Here is a 21000-nt window from a genome sequence, read left to right on the forward strand (position 1 = left end):
CGTACCCCCCCCGTGGCTCCTGCCCAGTCACCGACGGGTGCCCGCGGATTTAAACCAATCACACACTATCACTTGCAGAAGTCAAGGAAGAAACCAGGCTCCTGCTAGCAACTACCAATCCAGACTCCTACTTCGCGGGCTTTGGCCAATTGCCGCTCACCAGTCCCCAGGGACGGGAGTAGGAGCCCTTGCGCCTGCGCTCGAGGCGAGGGCCAATGGGGAGACGCAGATAACTTCGATTTGGGGTTTTACGGACTTCCCACCTGCCCTCGAGGTCGTCGACCAATGGGGGTCTGGCATTGCCTCTGAGAAACAATAAATAAAGGAGAGGGCCCTTAGATCCTCGCCACCTTGTGCGGGCACTACTCTGAGTGAGAGGGAAAAACAGCCTTCCAATACTCTCCTTCCTCTTTCGAATTGTCAAGTCTGGTAGACCACCGGGCTTCCCAATCTTAAACATTTCTCCACCCCCCCACCCCCGCCCGCCTTGTCTATTTGGCGGGGAACGCCAGCTACGAGAAAGCAAGCCAGCCTGTAACTAGAGTGGCGATATGCATCCTGGGATATGTAGTTCCCCCTCCCCGTTCCTGTCGCAAAAGTAGTGCGAGTTCTTCCGTCACTGACTGCGCCCTAGGAGGAGTAATGCGTGCTGGAGAACGTAGTCCCCCAGGTTCCCGTTTGGTCCTATCCCGCCTCACTTTCGTCAAGAGAACTTTCCCATCTATTTCTGCCTGTTGAAGAAGGGACTCCTTACAGAGAGGTAGGAAGCTCAGTCTCTTTTTGGCTTAGTCCCTGGAAGTGGTATCAGAAAGAATACTTATGCCCTTAGCTCTCGGGAGAAAGAATAGAGAAACATATTTTTTTAAAGATTTTGTGGTCACGTGTTCCTAGCTGAGTGTGGGAGGAGTGGAAGGAAGTGTTGACTGGTGGCTCTTTTAAATTTTGAAAAAACTGTATCCTCATCACCCCGTCCTGAGGCTATGCTGGGTTGCTTGTCTTCTAGCCATCTCTTTCATACTATCTTTTGTGCCTAAAAATACTTAAAAAAAAAAATTATGGTAAAAACACATAGCATAAAAATTACCATCTTAGCTGTTTTTAAGTGTACCGCATAGTAGTGTTAAAACTATATGCATATTATTGTGCAACTGATCTCTAGAACTTTTTTATCTTGCAAAACTGAAACTGTATGCCCATCAAACAACTCCCCATCTCCTCCTTCCAATCCTTGGCAACCACCCTTCTATTTTCTAAGAGTTTGACTACTTTACATATCTCATATAGGTGGAATCATGAAGAATTTGTCTTTTTGTGACTGGCTTATTTCACTAACGTCCTAGAAATACTTTTTGACACCTGCCCATTCCTTGGTTGGAGGCTAACTCTTTCAGCAAACATTTACTGAGTGGTGATTTCAAACAACTGTAGGATACCCAGGGACCCCACATACAGCAAGGGCAAGAGTTGCTTCAGTCCTGTTCATAGCTGTATCCCAGCACCTAGCACAGTGCCTGGCACATGGTAGACATGTGAGCAAATAAATGTTGAAAAATCAGGAAATGGAGAAATGGACTTAAAACATTATAATATTAGTGATAGAAGGCCCCCTAAACAGACCAAGGATGAGGAATAAGTCCCTTCTATTCCTTGTTGCTGTATAAAATTGCTAAAACCTCTGTGGATAGCAGAATTTTGGCCAAATTTATCAAAACTGAAAATGCACAGACCCATTGACCCAGTATCTAGGAATTTATTCCACAGGTGAATATTGCAGATTTGTACAGAGATGAATATATAAAGATATTCACTGATGCATTGTTAATGGAGTCCCAAAAGATTGGACACAATAGGGAAGAGGATAAATAAGTGTATGGTACTGTCATACAATGGAATACTACAGAGTTTTTAAAAACTGTGAGGTAGTCTATAGGTACTGATACGGAATAATTCAAAGATTTATTGTTAAATTTAAAAGTTAAGTGCAGAAAAAGAAAAAACAAAACAAAAAAACTGATGGTATAATCAGTATGTTACCATTTGTGTAGGAGAAAATAACTGTATTTGTATTTACATATAAATAAATGCATAAAAAGATTTGAAAAGATACATCCTTTCCCCAAACTGACACCAGTGGTTATCCCCAGGGAGGGGAGTGGAATGAGGAAGGGTAAAGGGAGCTTTTGCTTTTTGTTTTGTGTATTACTATATTATTTGAACTTTTTGCAAAGAGGACGTAGTCATGTTTTATTTGTATAATTTACAATAAAAATTTTTTAAAAGGAGACAGATAATGACACCCATAGAGGTCAACTATCTAAGATCAATTCTGTAATTCTACAATTAATTCAGGTCTCAGACATAGATCTCCTAAAGTAAAGTCAGTTGAATGAAATAAAGCTGTGTTGCCTTTCCCCACTTCCACCTGTCTTTATACTGAGGCTGCTCTGGGAGACCCTTCTGCCCACTGCCAGTGCCACCCTCCCACCCCCCATCCTCACCCCCAACTACACCAACAGCAGTGCTAGGATTTGACGTGCCTTGGGGACTTAGCCTATTACCTGCAGGATTCACACAATAAATAGCCTGGAGATCAGAGTCCTTCAGCTGTGTGTTGTCAAGAATTCTAGGTGGCTTCTATCCCTGCTAGAAAAGAGAGAGACTCATAGAATGTTTACAGATTGGAAGGGTTAATGGAGATCACTTAGTGTACTTTTTTCACTTTACTGAAAGACATAGTTGGAAATCATGCCCAGACAAACTAGTTTACTAGAGACCTTCACAAAGGACTCACTGCATCACCTTGTAACTCAGCAATTATGTGTTCTGAGGTTCAAACATATTTAGAAACAGGATATTTTTACCAGCTGTTAATTACTCACCTGGCCTCTTTCCTCAGCCTTCTTCCAATCCTTCACCCCCAATTAATTGTGCTTCCCATGCTCTGGAAGAACTATACAAACTCTTTTAATTGTTTCCCAAAATAGCCTGGAGAGGGAAATGTAAGTGCTAGGAAACAAAAGCCTCATTGAATTGGCTTGGGGTGGAGGCAAAAATACCTAGAAGACAAAGGACTTTGAGACTTTGAGATCTGTGCAAACTGTGTTATAAAATGTTTGGTGCTTGAATGAAGAAGAGATACAAGGCCTTTTTATTCAGTGTTCTTGTTTTTCAGTCCCATTTATCAGAGAGTCAGTAACTTCAATTTACAGTAGTTTTGTTTTGTTTTGTTGTGTTTTGGCTGCGTTGCATAGTATGCGGGATCTTAGTTCCCCGATCGAACCCATTCCCCCTGCAGTGGAAGCATGGAGTCCTAACCACTGGACCACCAGGGAATTCCCAATTTACAGTAGTTTTGACTGTCTTATCCAAAGCAACTCACTGACAGCCTAAATCTAAATTCTGATCTCCTTCCAGACCATCAGCAATGCCTAAGCTCCAAACCTTCTGGCTCCCTGGGCACCCAGGCTTTGGTATGACTTTGGTGGCTCTACCCTGATGGGAGGATGACCAGGGAGGCACATTGCAAAAAGCCCATTGAGGAATTCAGAAACCCAGGCCCAGAACCAGGCTGTGCCCCTAACTTTCTGTGTAACCTTGGGAAAGTCGTTTCCCCTCCCTGCACTTCTTTTTCCCTCTTTACTATTCTGAGGATATTGGATTTGGCTCCCAAAGTGTGTTCTGTGGACTCCTAGGAACCCAAAGACTTACTGTGTGGTCCTGGAATTCTTATGTGCACATAGGTTTATTAATCAACTAATATACTCTAAAAGTAAAACTTTATATGCTTTATCTTATCCACACCTCAAGACCCTGTTGGGTAGGGACCCCATTTTACAGATCATAAAACTGAAGCTTAGAGAGGAGCAGCTTCGTCAGTTGAAGGACACCTGCAGTGGGGTCTGTGCGTTTTGGAAGATTGAAATCATGGCAGGTCCAGAAACTGATGCCCAGTACCAAAGTACCAAACTGATGCCCAGTGATGCTCCTTTTTTCACTGGTATCAAAAAATATTTCAACTCTTACACTCTCACAGGGAGAATGAATTGTGTACTGGCCACATACGGAGGTATTGCTTTGATAGTTTTATACTTTAAGTTAAGGTCTAAAAAAACTCCAGCTGTGAAAGCAACATAAACGGATTCTCAGCTGTACCTCATCTGTTAAGTTCCCATGCCTGAAGAAGCTAATGTCAACTCATCATGTGATACTCAATTTGTACAATAAATTATGAACCTGGAAAAAAAAACAAAAACTGAAGCTTAGAGAGGTGAATCACTTGCCCAAGGTCACATACCTAGTCAATGGCAAAGCAGGCCTTGCAACCCAAGCTCTCTGACTTCAGGGCTTACATTCCCAGCCACCATCCTCTAAGACTTTGTTTGGAAACCCCCGTGCCTAGGTGATCTCCCAGCTGTCATGTTCAGTGGTCCAGTAGTGATCAGATATTTTCCAAGCCAAAAAATGTGATGCATCGTCTGATAGGGTGTTATAAATGAGTGAGACAGATTCTGAAAATACTGCCGTGAGTTAGTGTTTTCCAGTTGAGTTTACATTTGAATTTTTAGATTCTCTCTCTTTTTTTTTTTAATTTTATTTATTTTTGGCTGCGTTGGGTCTTCGTTGCTGCGTGCAGGCTCGCTCTAGTTGCGGCGAGGGGCGCTACTCTTCGTTGTGGTGCACAGGCTTCTCATTGCGGTGGCTTCTCTTGTTGCCGAACACAGGCTCTAGGTGCGTGGGCTTCAGTAGTTGTGGCATGTGGGCTCAGTAATTGTGGCTCACGGGCTCTAGAGCACAGGCTTAGTAGTTGTGGTGCATGGGCTTAGTTGCTCCACAGCATGTGGGATCTTTCCGGACCAAGGATCGAACCTGTGTCCCCTGCATTGGCAGGTGGATTCTTACCCACCGTGCCACCCGGAAAGTCCCTAGATTCTCTCTTTAATAGGGGATTTTGTCCCAAGACTGTGTAGGAAACTCCTGACTTTTTTTTTAAGGTTATTTATCTCTCTGTCTCTTTTCATGAGAGAACAGGGAAGAAGCTAAGAGGAAAAAGGAAAAGCCACAAAGCATCTCCTCTGGTTCATGGTTAGTTTAACGCTGAATGGATGCTTGCAAACAAGTTAGAGCAGGTCTGAGAATCCTACCTGGGCTTTAGACAGATTCGTGGACCTTAGGATTATTGATGGAATTCTTCTGAGCTGGACAGAGTCTGTATGACTCTGCTGTAACTTTCTGTGTCCTCACTGATTACAGACCTGATATTTGAGATGATTGCCTGAAACCTGAACCATTAGTCTGAACTCGTCATCCTCCGCCCATCTGGGCCCCTGCCTTGGCAGATAGTTCTCGTTTAGTACTACAGACTTCTCTGGGCACTGTCTCAGCCCCTCAGCCCCCAACTTACACTTAACATCGTTTACCTAGCACCCGTCTCTACTGTCATCTTAGAGAGGTAAACTTAAAGATATCCTGAATTGAAGGTGGGAGGGGGCAATAAGTTGAGCATTGTCTTCCAAATTCCTCTTTTTTTAGGGTGGAGGGCCGCACCTCCCGGCTTGCAGGATCTTAGTTCCCCAACCAGGGATTGAACCAGGGCCCCAGCAGTGAAAACCCAGAATCCTAACCACTAGACCAAGCAGCGAACTCCCCTTCCAAATTCCTCTTGACCATTCCATACTTCCTTCTCTAGGTTATTAAGTCCATCAGACATTTAATCTCTTCCAAATACAGTATAGAGTCTTGGAAGTCTGAAAAAAAGAGGCCTCTGTCTTTCAGATGTTTACAGTCACTCTTTGGAGGAGCAAAAGACAGACCAGGTAATCATTAGTGAACAATTCAAGCCTGTATGTTACCTATGGAATGAATAGGTCAATAATCTAAATGCTGGAAGCTGATCCAGGAGAAATACTTTTGCTGGAATTCTTCCAGGATATGTAGCTTAAAACAGTACCCCCTCCCTGAACCCCAAAAGGTAAGCTTACCAGCCACCCACACTGGCCTGAAAAGGACTTTTCATGACCAAGAATCCCTGAATTCAGATATATTGGGGGCCTCTGAACAGCTTTCAATACTTCAAAAAGCATAAGAAAATCAAATATTTGTCCTTCCCCACACTACCCCCCCCAGAAGCTACAGCAGCTATCATTAATTAGCTCATCATATTTGGTAGGCAAAAATCTTCCAAAATTCAGAATCCGTAGGGAAAATAATGGGCAAACATCTTTGGAATAAAATATTGGGGAATCTCTACGGAGGCCCATTTCAACCCCCAAAAATCTGAGCCTAATTAGCCTTATTCACTGACCTGAGGATGAGGATAGGCCCATATTTGTCATTGTAGCCCTGTGGTTTTAGAGTAGTCACAGATGGTGAAAGAAAGGACAAACTCCAGGTTCAAGTAAAAAAGAAAGCATTTTGAATAATGTCATTCAAGCTGCTATAACAAAATACTATAGACCCAGTGACTTATAAAAACAGAAATTTATTCCTCACAGTTCTGGAGGCTGGGAAGCCCAAGATAAAGGCACCAGCAGATTCAGTGTCTGGGGAGAGCCCACTTCCTTGTTCATAGATGTACATCTTGCTGTAACCTCACATGGTAGAAGAGGTAAGGGAGTTCTCTGGTGTCCCTTTTATAAAAGCATTAATCTCATTCATGAGGGTTCCACCCTGATGACCTAATCACCGCCCAGAGGCCTTACCTCCCAATACATCACACACACCTTTCCACCACCAGGGCAGAACCCTCATTTCTTCAACAGATAGTCATTGATTAAACAACAGCTGTGTCCTGGAACATAGCTCAGAGCAGAATAGGCACTTCAGGTGTCTGTGCAGGTTGATGTCGCTCATTATCATCTGCTCAGACTAGCAGAGAAGCCAACTGTCAAAGAATCACAAATGTGATAAATGTTAACAAATGGGGAACATAGGGAGTTTTGGGGAGCCTGCAACCCAGTCCGGGGATTCAAGGACTCTCTAAGGATGTGAAAGGGAGTAGGAGTTCTCTAAACAGAGTGGCAGATAGGGAGTACATTCCAGCAAAGAGCTAAGCCTCACAGAGATGATACTGGCATCTCTGAAGAATTAGAAGACCGGGAAGGTTGGAGCCTACAGAGGCAGCCAGAGGACGATTTAAGCCTCTGTGCTCAGCCCTTTATCCTAAGGGCTCTGGGAGCCTTTGAAGGGTTGGATGGAACAGCTGACATGCTAATATTTGCACTGTTTGAAGGTCATACTGGCTGGGGCATGAAGAAAGGACTGGTGTCCAGCCAGAGAAGTTGCTGGGAGACTAGCCAGGAGGCTACCGCAGGAGTCCAAGGGAATGGAGCGAAGTGGGGTCACGAGAGATGAGGGAGGTCAAAGTGTCGGGCTTTGGCAACTGATGGAGTGTGAAAGGTGAGGGAGAAAAAGTGAAGGATTGTCTGCCCTCGGGTACCTCCTTCCCCCCACCTCAACTCCGTCGCTTGATGCAGGGAGACTGGAGGAGCAGGTGTGGAGGCAGAGACAGTGAGTTCAATTTGAAGGTGAAAGTGTTTCACACATTCACGCCGTGGGCTAAAGCTCTGGGCCACTGAGAGCCAGAACTGCTGATGGAGGCACTGACAAGCCAGCTTGGTTGCCCTGGGGGAACCTTCAGAGAGCAGAGGCCCGGGGGCCCCCCCAGAAGAGCTGTGCTCAGGCTCCTGGTTGAGGAGGGAAGAGTCTCCAGCATGCTGGGAAACAGCCCAACCCAGGAGGCCTGAGGACTGCTGGAGGCTGAGTGAAGTCACAGAAGCCAGAGGACTGAGGGACTCAATGTTTTTGAGCAGTCAAGCAGGGAGGAGGGTGACAGGGCCTTGGGCTGGGTGACCTCGGAGAGAGCCTTTTCTGTGGCTGAGGAGGGGGCTTAAGCCAGATGGGATCGGCTGCAGAGGAAAGCTGTAGCTGGAGGGCAAAGGAGGGTTTGTTGTTTTTAAGATAGAGGGATTGGGGCACATTTAAATGCTAATAAAGTTCTTTTGGAAAGAAGTTATCTCTCCTCCCTGTGATCTCTCCTCCCTGGAGTTCAGTTTTAGACAGCTGGAGGGCCAAGGTCTTCTTCTTTGTTTTTGAAATACTTGGGCTTTGATCTTCTTCAGTCCTCCTTCTCCTGAGGGTTCTTCTCCAAGGCAGAAGGTATCCAGCAACAACGCCCACTTAGAGCTGCCTGGGAAGTGACTATTCCTCTGGCTGTTGACTTCTGGAAGAAGAAAGGGCTGCAGCCATCCCACCCCCCCCCAGGCCGCCCCAGAGTCCACCCTTCCCCTGGGGCATCACGTCCTCACTGGCTGCTTCAGGGCCTCCACAGACCTCTCCCCACCCCCAAGTTGCAAGCCAGGTCAATGTCCCCTTTATGGACAAGGGCTCAGAGGTCATTCTGCAGCAGCTCCCAGGGGAAAGGGACCATGTCCATGTACTGCCTCTGGTACTGAGGGCAAACCTGGGCGCTGCAGGCAGAAGCAGCTGAGGATGTCCAGACAGCCCACGTCTACTCCGGGAAACTGGGAACTGGGATTCCTGGAGCCCGTTTTCATCCTTGCCTCTTAATCAGCAAAAGCTTGCCCGTAGATATGGGCCTATCCACTCTCCCAGGATAACGATTCTTTCCCACACCCTGTGCCTGGGCTCTAGGACCCCCACCTCCATCCCATCTTCTTCCAATTGCAGCAGGTGCCTCTCCCTCATCCATTTCTTCTTTCAACAAATATTTCAGTGTTTACTGTGTTCTGTCGTGGTCCGAACGTGGGGTGGAAAAGAACTTACAGACACAAAGCGGAATGTAAAGAGGTTAGAATTTATTAGAGGGAATGGTCGCTGCCAGAACAGCAGGCCGACTTCCTAGTAGTCTGAGAGAGCCAACCCCGAACATGTGCTATTAGTCAGTTTTTATAGCCCTAAAACAAAGAAATGGTCCGAGGTGAAATTTTTGTTTTCTGATTGGTCGAGGCACATATACCTTCCTTCTTTAGAGTGGGAGTGGGACAGGGCAGATGCCTTTCCTTATTTGGGACGAGAGAGGAACAGGTCTCGTAGCCCAGGTGGGCTCAGGAATTTCGTACCCATCGCAACATGGCGATAAGAGTCCGGTAGGGTATGTAACGCTGAAACTTTTTCAGGCAGGGTTGTCCGTTGTCCTTGGAGCACCACACGTTCCAGGCACTATTACAGGTGCTGGGATCCTAGTAGTGAACCAACAGCCTGCCCTACCCTACGTCTTAGTGTCAGCTATCTCTGCCCTACCTCTCCCCAAGAAGGCCCGCCAATCTTGGGAGATCATATCCACGCTCTCGTGCCTCTACCAGTGGCTGCTAGATCTCCTCGGGCTTACCTGCACAGTTGCCAGTCAGGGAGGGAGTTGAGGGTGTGGCTCAGCTACAGGTATGTGGTACGGCCTGGATACATTCAGGCACCCCAGGGATGGGGCTGTCAGGAGGCTGGAGGCAGAGAGTATGGAAGCGGTTATGGGGTTGAAAGCCTCAGATATTCCCTCCCACCATCCCATTTTCCATGCCAGTTCCCCAATACTTGGTGAACCTCATAGAGATGCTATTTGGGGATCCCACAAGCTCGTCCCATGCTCTACAGCCCTGAGCCCCTTCTGTAATTCTGCTCATCCCCTTCCCATGCAGACTAAGTCCTTCTCTCTCTCTAGAATCCTCTTCTGTAAAACAGAAGAGTTGGCCTAGATGATCTCAAAGCCCTTTCTGTCTGGAACTGTTCTGACTTCCGCAGCAGCCCCTGGTCCACCCTGTACTCCAAATGGGAGTCGTCAGGGAGAGTTATCTGGAGAAGGCAGGCTAGAGAGAGGAGGGCAGCCAGGCCACTCTGCACGTCTTCCTCTCTCACCATCACCACATGATAGTCCCAGGAAGTAAGGATTCCAAGGACACACCTGTCCTGGTCAGGGGACCCTGGGGAAGTGCTGCCTGTCCCCCCATTCCCACCATCCTGAGCACCCCACATTCTGATCTCTTTCAGGCTCAGACCATGCTGTCCACAGTCCAAGGCTGCCCTAGGTAAGCTTTTTTTAAAAAATATTTATCTATTTATTTGGTTGCACCAGGTCTTACTTGCAGCAGGCAGGCTCCTTAGTTGTGGCATGCAGGCAAGCGCGTGGGCTCCTTAGTTGCAGCATGCATGTGGGATCTAGTTCCCTGACCAGGAATCGAACCCAGGTCCCCTGCATTGAGAGCGTGGAGTTTTATCCACTGCACCACCAGGGAAGTCCCCAACAAATTGTTTTGTTTTGTTTTTTAAAGAATCAAATTTATTTATTTATTTATTATTTTTGATTGCGTTGGTCTTCGTTTGTACACATGGGCTTTCTGTAGTTGTGGCGAGCGGGGACTACTCTTTGTTGCGGTGCACAGGCTTCTTATTGTGGTGGCTTCTCTTGTTGCAGAGCACGGGCTCTAGGCGCGCAGGCTTCAGTAGTCGTGGCTCACGGGCTGTAGAGCGCAGGCTCAGTAGTTGTGGCACACGGGCTTAGTTGCAAGGATTGAACTCGTGTCCCCTGAATTGGCAGGCGGATTCTTAACCACTGTGCCACCAGGGAGGTCCCCCCAACAAATAGTTTTTAAGTGCCTGCTATGTGCCAGGTGTTGGGAATATAGCAGCAAAAAAGCAAAGTTCCTGCAGTCATTGATCTTGCATTTAAACAGGGGGTTGTGATAAACAATAATACTAAGGAAATAATGTTAAGCAGTCTAAGTGCTATGAAAAGAAATGGAGCAGAATAAGGTGCTGGAGTGACAGAGGTGGGAAGGCTGGGGAGGTGGGCAGCTCTTTTTGTTTGGGGAGACCTCTCTGATAAAGGATCTGAGCAGAGACCCGAAAGAAGTGAGGGAGGAAACCACACAGACATCTGGTGGCAGAGGGTTCCAGGCAGGAGACCAGAAAGTACAAAGTCCCTGAGGCTGAAGGTTGGTGAGTCTGTAGCTGAGGCTGAGCAGTGGGAGAGGAGGAGTAGCAGAAAAAGAGGTCAGAGAGGAGCCAGAATTGTGGGGCCCTGCCAGCCATGCTAGGTGAGGACTTTGGCTTTCATCCTAGTAAGAAGAGAAGCCATAGAAGATTTTGAGCTGAGGATGTGAGCTGACCTTAGTTTTAAAAGGTTACTGCAAGAAGAAGAGTACAGGAGAGCAAAGGGGTGGGGCGCAGCAGGAATCTTCAAATGAGAAGGATGTAATAGTCCAGGCAAGAGATGATGGTGGATTGGACTAGTTGCAAAGGTGGAGAGAAGCATTACCTCTAATAATTATCTCCAGACTACAGGGCACAGCACTCACCGTCTCCCATCCCACCTCACCAACCAGTTACTGGGGTGGCCACGTTGACCTGGTATCTTCAGAAGAGGTTGCTCGTGTCAGCAGCGTAAGGCCCCTGGTAGCCATGTGCCCCTCAGCAGGGTGAGTAGAAGTTGCAGATGTTGAGGGCAATGCCCTGAATCATACCATAAGCTTCCAGGACCTGCAGAGAGGAATCAGTCCAAGGACTTCCCAGGGTTGAGGGTAAAAACACAATTTGCTACTCTTTCAGGCACAGGGTCTGTTGACTGGGACACCTAACATGGTGAAAACGGCCAGCAAAGCATGAGGGACTGAGCCTGTGCCCTCTGGCCTCTTGGGTCGGGAGGCAGTCTTGGAGCTGACCCGGGGGGACACATCCATGCCATAGCACAGGGAGCTGAGGGCACTGCTGCTACCCTCCTCGTGGGAGAGAGCTACCAATTGTAAACCAGCGCCACCAAGTCAGTGGGCTGGATTATGCTCTAGAGGCCAGGATTCACAATTTTTTTTTTTAAGTTTTTTTTAAGTTAAGTTTTTGTTTTTTTGTTTTTTTTTTAAGTTTTGACCCTGTTTAGATAGGGCCAAAGGCTCTGTGGTCCTCTTTTCTCACCCATGCCTACTCCTAGTGGTATTCCACTATCTCCACGTGGGCATGCACAGCAGGAACTTTGCAAGGCTGCATGGCAGGCAAACTCTTGGCAGAAATCTGGAGTTAGATTGCCCAGTAACCTAATTTGAAAATCAAAATTTGGTGAGCCATGATTGCTCCCTGTGTACAATAACCCTTTGTCAAGGGTCAAAGGAAAATGTGAGGCATTTGCCATTTTGGGTTCTGGCAATGGCTAATCAGAACCTTGAGGGCCCAGCACCAGCCCCGGGAGCAGAGGCAGAAACACTGCTCTGGGAAGGTCATCCCCTCAGAGTTGTCATTCCCCGTGAGACCTCCTGCTGTTTATTTGGTTTAAAAAAATCATAGAGTGCTGAAGTTTGCACTCAGATTTGCATCATTTGCATTCAGATATGCACACCCTCTTGGGAGGAAGAGACAGGAGTGGTGTGACAGCAAATACTGGGGGGAGGAACTGTGGACAGTCCTATCTCCTGTGTCAGAGAAAATGTTATCTCTGATGTGGATCAGGGCCTATCTGCTAAGTGTTTTGCCAAGGCCTTTGTAGGTTTCTTCTGGATTAGGGCAGGGTAGAGGGCAGAGTTGGAGTCCCTATGGGGAGACCACACAGCCCAGGGGAGAAACCCTGTCCTTGGACACAAAAAACCTGAATTCTAGTCCACAGTCTGCCCCTTACTGTTTGGAAGGCGTTAGGGTAGTTTGTTGTCCTGTAAAATAAGGAGGAAATATTGCCTGAATTTTTAAATGAGGACAGCATATTGTATTTGCAATTTAAAAGCAATGAGAAACAAGAAAAAAAATGTTCTACATTTTATTTTTTATGTATTTACATTTTTTTCTAGTTTTATTGAGATATAATTGACACAACATTGTATTAGTTTAAGGTATACACCATAATGATTTGACATATGTATATATTGCAAAATGATTACCACAATAAGTTTAGTTAATATCCATTACCTCACATAGTTATAGTTTTTTTTCTTGTGATGAGAATTTTTAAGATCTACTCTCCTAGCAACTTTCAAATATACAGAACAGTATTATTAATTATAGTCACCATGCTGTACATTACATCCCCAGGACTTATTTATCTTTTTTTTTATATATATAAATTTATTTATTTTATTTATTTTATTTTTGGCTGCCTTGGGTCTTCGTTGCTGCGCACAGGCTTTCTCTAGTTACTGCGAGCAGGGGCTACTCTTCCTTGCGGTGTGTGTGCTCCTCATTGCGTTAGCTTCTCTTGTTGCAGAGCACAGGCTCTAGGCGTGCAGGCTTCAGTAGTTGTGGCACGAGGGCTCAGTAGTTGTGGCTCGCGTGCTCTAGAGTGCAGGCTCAGTAGTTGTGTTGCACAGGCTTAGTTGCTCCGTGGCATGTGGGATCTTCCCGGACCAGGGCTTGAACCCATGTCCCCTGCAATGGCATGCGGATTCTTAACCACTGCGCCACCAGGGACGTGCCCTTATTTATCTTATAACTGGAAGTTTGTACCTTTCGACCATCTTCAGAAATTTCCCCAACCTCTAGAAATAAGAATTTTTAAATCCCCATGTGAGTCCCACTAATCTGCCTGCCTCACAGGGTTGCTGTAAACTGATTGGGGGGTATGCTCTGTGTGTGTATGTGTGTGTAAGAACAGCTCTGTGTACTGGGGTTCTGAGCTCTTTTCCTTTGCTCTCCCACCAGCTGAGGCGGAGAGAGGGGCCCTCTTTCCAACCCTCACCGAGGAGAGGGGTGACTCACCCCATTGAAGCAGTTATCCTCTGTGGTATAAAAGCAGAGCAGTAGTAGGTGTTGAGGGAAGTCCAGAGGCTGTGGACTGAGACCTGGAATCAGGCAGTGACAGTGTGGCCACCTGGGCTCACCTCCACTCCCAGGGCAGTTACTCCATTTCCTGCCATATTAATTACCTCTGATCAATCTAAACTGGCCTGCCTGGTGGCATCATCTGCCTCTGGCCTAAGGATGACAGAGAGCCAGCTGCCTCAAAAGTAGACATGCCAAGGACTAGAAGGAAACAGGACTTACTCATTGCCAATGAGGCCATGGTAGTAACCATACTCTATCAGAGGATCATCACCCAGCTGGTAGTTGCTCATTTCCTTTCCCATTCCAAAGCCCTGATACCAGAAGACACAAATAAGTGCTGAGAAGCCCCTCCTGATGGTAACAGTGATAATGGCTAAGCTTGAGTGCTAGGCCCTGCTCTGAGCCCTGTATATTCATTGTCCCCTAATCCTGTGAAGCAGGTACTATTGTGTGCATCCCCTATTTTTTTGCGGGGGGGGTCGTACCGCATGGCTTGCGAGGATTTTAGTTCCCCAACCAGGGATTGAACCCGCGCCCTTGGCAGTGAAAGGGCAGAGTCCTAACCACTGGACCACCAGGGAATTCATTTCCTTTTCTTTCTTTTTTTTTTGTGCATTCCCATTTTACAGATGAGCAAACTGAGACACAGAGAGGCTAAAGAGCTTGCTCAAGGCCACACAGCCAATCAGTGGCAGAGCCAGGGTTCAAACCCAGGTTAGTGCCATTTCCAGGTCTACACTCTTAGTGTCTTGGCTATACTGCCTTGTGCAGGATTAACACAGAACCACACTCAGCATCTCAGAGCAGCTGATGTCTCAGATTAGCCTTATGTACAGATGGGGAGACAGGCCAGAGGGGATAGAGATCAAGGTCAGAGGTTGATCTCTGGTTCCAGATATATCCCGAATCTTTCCATTGATCGCCACCTCCAGTGCTCTCATTCTAGTCCCTGTGTCACTGTCATCTCTGCCTGGACCACCGGAACAGGCCCTACTGGTTTCCTTCCTTCTACTCTCCCCCGACCCCCGCAATCCATCCTCCTGCTAAAACCCCTCCAGTGGCTTCCTAGAGCATCCTTACCATGGCTTACAAGGCCCCAAGATCCCGTTCATCTGTCCAGTGGCGCTCCACCGTGTGCCCCTGCTCACTCTGCTCCAGCCACAGAGGCCTTCTTTCCACCTGGGTGATTCTGCCTCAGCCTTGCACTTATTTTTCTCTCTGCCTGGACCACTTTTCTTGAGGCTCTTCTCGTGCCTTCTTCTTGTCATTCAGCTCACTTGTCTCCTTCTCAGGAAGGTTTCCCAGCTATGATGTCTAAAGCAGTCCTTCATAGCGCTTAGCATTCTCTGAAATGACCTTGTTTATATGTGTGTGTACACTTATTGCCAATTTTTCCCCCACCTAGAAGGCAGAGACTGTCTTGGTCACCACTGTATTCCAGTCTGTGCTAGGCCGGGTGCTCAAAGAATATTTGAAGAGTGAAGGACAGGATAAAGATTACTGGGCAGTGCTGGCTTTTTGCTCCTGTTTAGCAGCCAAGGACCTGAGACTTACCTTGAAGTTGATGGAAAATGGACCCTTGACAATTTGTGCACTCGGGGTGGGGGGACACATATATACTCTCATACCTTTCTCCAAAGACACATAAGTCATGGCTGGCAAAAGTGGGGAGCTTTTCAAAGAAATTCAGCAGTGCTTGGCAGTTGTCAGAAGCCACCTGAATGGAGAGGAGGTGGGGGTCAAGGTGGGAAAGAATCACAGACAGGCTCCCCTGCCCCAGCCAAAGGGTGAGAAGAGATCATATACTCATTTGCACATTTTGCTGGTCTCCCTGAGCTCCCCTCTTACCCTCTCTGGTCCATTCTCCCTTTCTCTTTTACATGGCAGAGCTGGTGTGATCCAGGCAGTCCAGGGCTTCACACTCTTCAGAGGTTCCTGTCACCCTTAATCCTAATGGGGCTTATGAGACTTTCAGTAGTCAGGCCCTGCACAGCTCACCAGCCCCATTCTCCTCTTTTTTTTGTTTTGTTTTTTGTTTTTATCTTTTGGCCACACCGCGTGACATGCTTAGTTCCCTGACTAGGGATCGAACCTGCGCCCCCTGCATTGGAAGCGTGGAGTCTTAACCACTGGACCGCCAGGGAAGTTCCTGTCACCCTCCCTCTTAAACATAATACTCCAGCCTCTCAGGCATCAGCTTTCCCTATCTCCAAGCCTTTGGTCCCTGCTCACACTCTGTGAGTAGACTCTTTCCTCCACAATCACTGGGCTTTGTTCCCTGAGGCCAAGGGTTATGTACATCTCCCTGCTCTGTGCTTCCCCATCCCCTCTAGCTCCTCTTTTGCCATATTCCTCACACTTGTAATGACTAGTTTGATGTCTGCTTCTGCCCTAGACTGTAAGCTCCATGAGGAGGGACTGGACCACCTCCTTCACTGCTGTTTCCCCCATGTGTAGCACTGTACCTGGCACACAGTAAATTACTAAGAAGAAGATTGTTGCATTCAATTTCAGATTAGAAAACGAAGGTCCAGGGAATTCGCTGGAGATCCAGTGGTTAGGACTCTGCACGTTCACTGCCAGAGCCCAGGTTCAGTCCCTGGTCGGGGAACTAAGATCCCGCAAGCTGTGTGTACGGCGGAAAAAAAAAAAAGAAAGAAAGAAAATGAAGGTCCAAAAGAAAAAAAAGAAAAAGAAAATGAGGGTCCAGGGACTTCCCTGGTGGCTCACTGCTTAAGAATCCACCTGCCAATGCAGGGGACACGGGTTCAAGCCCTGGTACGGGAAGATCCCACATGCCATGGAGCAACTAAGCCCGTGCGCCACAACTACTGAGCCTGCGCTCTAGAGCCCGCGAGCCACAACTACTGAGCCCGTGTGCCACAACTACTGAAGCCCGTACGCTTAGAGCCCATGCTCTGCAACAAGAGAAGCCACCGCAATGAGAAGCCTGCACACCGCGATGAAGAGTAGCCCCCGCTCGCCGCAACCGGAGAAAGCCCGCGCACAGCAACAAAGACCCAACACAGCCAAAAATAAATTAAAGAAAAAAAGAAAATGAGGGTCCAGAAATCATTTTGTCTGGCTCCTTAAATTCATAGGTGGGGAAACTCAGGTTCAGGAAAGGTGAGTGACTTGCCCACGGTCACACCAAGAGTAGCTTGCAGAGTCAGCTGCCTGGTCACCACCTGCTTCGAAGCTGGCTCAGGCTTCCTCTGGCCCAACTGATAAATCCCTCATCTTCGTTCAGTTCCCAGAGGCTCACAAAGTATCTCTTCGTGTACAGTCTGATCTCTGCGACAGCCTCGGGGATGATGATAATGATAGCTGACACTGAGTGTTTTCAATATTCTAGTCATTTGTGTGTATTCCCTTCCTTAATCTTTTGCACGACCCTATGGGATAGGTACTGTTATTAGCATCCATTGTCACAGATGAGGAAACTGAGGCACAGGATATTTAAAGGAACTTGCCCAAGGTCAGATAGCCGGGAAATGGCAGAACTGGGATTTGAACCTGGCAGTCTGACTCTTAACCACGACACTGTCCAGCTTGCCCTGTATACAGGAGGGAGGCATTATTATCCTTTCTCTGTCAACCCCCCCAGGGTGAGGTTTGGCATTCTTTGATTCGAAAGCAGGGGCCACAAACCTACTGCCTGCAAGAACTAGGCAGAAAACATGAATGGGTGAAGCAGACGGGTGTCAGGCAACAGGGCCTGGTGGGGACAGTGGTAAACTGGAGAGCACAGGGTCTTCTACAGCCACTCACCCTTGCTGCGCCTCAGCTCCAGAAGGGTGTTACTAGGAGCAAATGCAGGCTCAGAGTTGACTTTTCAACAGAAGTCACAAGTCTGAATTTTTAAGTGAAATCTCTCAATTATGTAAACAGTGGCAACCAAAATTCAAGTTTTCTTCCCTCTAATAGGCAGGGCAAGGAAAAGATGTCCACGGGCTGAATGGCTGCAGCTCACAGGCCACAGTTTGCAGCCTCTTGTCTGAGACAGAAGGCATTTCCTTTCTTCCTCCAGCTCCCATCCTCTTGTCCTCCCTCTACCTCCATCTAGCCTTCTTGCCCTTCTTCCTTTCCTTCCCCTTCCTTCCGTCTTCCCTGTCCCCACCTTGAGTGATGCAGCCACCCACCTGTTGGTCATTGGTGTGATAGTTCTGGCTGAGAGAGGAGGAAGAACCCACACCAGCGGGGACTCCAGGTCCAGAACATTGGCCACCAGGTTCCAGCTGTGTGGGTTCGTGTAGAGGGATCCGTCAGCGTTCCCTCTATAGGGAGGAGGGAGATGTGTGCGTGTCCTTTGGGCTGCAGGGGCCAAGGGCACCCACAGGGCTGAACGCAGTGGTCGTGGGGCTTTGCCCATGCCTCCTAACAAGATGGCAGCCAGAGAGGGGCATAGGTGGATGCTCCAGTCCAAGAGTAGGTGGCTCCAGGACATCCCCTAGGTTGGCATTCCACAGGGGAGGCTAGGGAAGCCCTCTTTCTTCTAGCCTCTCCAAACCTTCCCTAGAGAGAATCCTTCCACCACCTGAGCAACAGAGGGTGTTCCCATTGAAGGCCAAACTTTGCCATGGAGCTTCTTCCTGAACCCCAGATCTGCTCCTTGCTGGCCCTGTTCCCTGTTCCCTTTTGTTGAGAGACAACTTGTCTGCCAGCTACTGTGCTAAGTACTCTATGGGAATTGCTCCTATTCCTCACAGCAGCCTTTGAAGTAGGTTCTTTTTTTTTTTTTTTAAGGCCGCACCGCGCAGCTTGCAGGATTCTAGTTCCCTGACCAGGGACTGATCCCAGGCCCTCGGCAGTGAAAGCGTGGAGTCCTAACCACTGGACCGCCAGGGAATTCCCATGAAGTAGGTTCTTTTATTACTCCCATTTCTCAGATGAGAAAACTGAGGCCCAACCAGGTTTATTTACCTAAAGCCATATAGCTAGTATATGGCAGAGCCCACATTTGAACTAGTCAGTCTGTTTCCAAGGCACATATTATGCTACACTTCTCCTGAATGATCTAAATCTTCACAATACTAATATTATTGTCGTCCCTTTCACTGAGGCCTGCAAAGAGAGGTTAAGTAACTCGTCCAAGTTCCCACAGCTGGGAGATGTTGGGGATGGGGCTTGAACCACCTCTTGTCTTATCGCAGCATGTGAACTGACCCTGCACCTTTTAGTCATGCTCAGGATGGTTTGCTTTCCATGGAATTTTACTCACCTGATGCTAAAAAGTCCATAAGGCAATTGATCGGTGAAAATACTGGGACTCAGAGAGGGGGAGTGACCGGCCCAAGGTGACACCAACTACAGTTCATGCGTCCTGAATCTAAGTCCAGCGTTCTTTCCACCACATTGAGCTGCTGGCTGTTCTGTTGCTCTCCCAGAGTTTCTGGCTCTGAAGGCCTGAGTCTAGTTCTCCAACCCTCACCACCTGGCACTAGATCGTGCAGGGCTCCTTAGGGAACTTCACTATAGCTCTGACTTAGATCATCAAGGAAAAAGTAGACCAGGTGGCCTTCATCCCTCCTGCCCCACCCCAACACTGCTCCCAGGAAGCCCCTGCCTCACCCAGCCGGGCCCACCTCAGCCAGAATTCCCTCAGTGGAACTCCAGCCCTGACTGCCATTCAGCTAGCGCATCAGATGGTCCAGTGAGGGATTCCCTTGGGAGTCCACAAACCTGCAGGAGAAAGAGGAAGTGATCTTCTGGCACCGTGTCCCAGGGTTTCCAGGCAGGCCAGCTTCATGGACATGTGGTCTGTGCAGTCACACAGGGCCTTGTGTTTAGAAGGTCCCCACTCTTGGTTGACTGGTCTGCTGTCACTGTCTTGAATTCTTAATAACTTTTGCACAAGGGCCCCACAAATGATGTGGCAGATCCTGTGGCCAGGAAATGGCCCAGCTGCTTGGAAGTGGGCCTTCCTTCCTCTTCCCCCCGACAGGAGCCCTGTGTTGGCGTGGAAAGGTTGGCTTCCCTTTGTTTGTTTTTTGTTTGTTTGTTTTTTTAATTAATTAATTTATTTATTTTTGGCTGCGTTGGGTCTTCATTGATGCGCGCGGGCTTTCTCTAGTTGCGGAGAGCGGGGGCTACTCTTTGTTGCGGTGCGCGGGCTTCTCACCACAGTGGCTTCTCTTGTTGCAGAGCACAGGCTCTAGGCACACGGGCTCAGTAGTTGTGGCTCGTGGGCTCTAGAGCGCAGGCTCAATAGTTGTGGCGCACGGGCTTAGTTGTTCTGCGGCATGTGGGATCTTCCCAGACCAGGGCTTGAACCCGTGTCCCCTGCATTGGCAGGCGGATTCTCAACCACTGCGCCACCAGGGAAGTCCCTCCCTTTGTTTTCTGGGGTCCTCATTGAGGGCTCACGCTACTCCATTTCTTACCGCTGATTCCTGGCCTGGCTTCAGCCCTGTCGGCCATATGTGATGGCTTGGGGGTTGGGAGGGGTTTGCAGGACAGTTAGTGGCAAACTCCAGCTGAAACCACAGGGTTCCCGAGTCAGAAGGACCTCAGCAGTCATGTGCTGCAACCCTCCCACTATAGAGGAAGGAAACCTGAGGCCCTGAGAGGGAAAGAAACCTGCGTGGGGATGCACAGCAAGTCGTTGTTTGGACTAACAGTGGCTCTTTCCTTACTGCCTGTACCCTGTTGAGGGCAGGCAAGCAGTGAAGAGATGGAGCACTCATTTAGCACTGGAGTGGGCCTTGGAAGATTTCTTTTTTTCTTTTTTCTTTTTTTGATTTAATTTAATTTAATTATTATTATTTTTTGGCCACGCCGAGTGGTTTGTGGGATCTTATTTCCCAGACCAGGGATGGAACCTGTGCCCTCTGCAATGGAAATGTGGAGCCCTAACCCCTGGACCACCAGGGAATTTCCAGTCTTCTATCCTCTTAATTAAACTGTGTGAAGTTAGGTTTTAGCTCCTGGCAGGCAAGATGCTCGTAGGCTGGGAGCAGCTGTGTCTGGGATGCAATGAAAGCAGTGAAGCCCAGCCAAACTGGAGCGTAAAGTCCCTTTAAAATGACAAAAAAAAAAAAAAAGAATAAGGGGGATAAGATTTTAATAAAGAAAGAAAGAATCAAAACCAAAACCTGACTACCCAGCAGAGCGCCTTGGCAGGATGCATTTGGAGTGGCCTGTCCTGGCTGCCACACCTGCTGTGCACACACCCTGGCCCAGGCCCAGTGCTGACGACTTTCCAACACCGAGCTCACTTAATCCACCCTAATCCACCCAACAAACCTGTCAGATGCT

The 21000-nt window shown here is 47.9% G+C and overlaps 1 long non-coding RNA gene and 2 pseudogenes across 3 annotated transcripts; 2 read left to right on the forward strand and 1 right to left on the reverse strand.

Annotated features, from left to right (window-relative positions):
- The first annotated feature begins 63 nt into the window (after window positions 1–63).
- LOC309649486 lies at window positions 64–20793 on the forward strand. Its single transcript, XR_014257141.1, has 2 exons — window positions 64–760; window positions 18490–20793. It is a non-coding gene; the product is annotated as an uncharacterized lncRNA (long non-coding RNA).
- LOC309649481 (ATP synthase membrane subunit K, mitochondrial pseudogene) lies at window positions 3687–4252 on the forward strand (annotated as a pseudogene). The gene has a single exon. The product of its transcript is annotated as an ATP synthase membrane subunit K, mitochondrial pseudogene (transcript).
- On the reverse strand, window positions 4082–18482 carry LOC309649602 (lysosomal protective protein-like; annotated as a pseudogene). The gene is made up of 6 exons: window positions 17886–18482; window positions 15298–15460; window positions 13963–14129; window positions 12608–12638; window positions 11328–11541; window positions 4082–8481 (listed from the first exon to the last, which is right to left on the reverse strand). The product of its transcript is annotated as a lysosomal protective protein-like (transcript).
- Window positions 20794–21000: the final 207 nt, after the last annotated feature.

Source organism: Balaenoptera physalus (assembly GCF_965194825.1).
Source record: "Balaenoptera physalus genome assembly, chromosome: 19".
Lineage (NCBI taxonomy): Eukaryota > Metazoa > Chordata > Mammalia > Artiodactyla > Balaenopteridae > Balaenoptera > Balaenoptera physalus.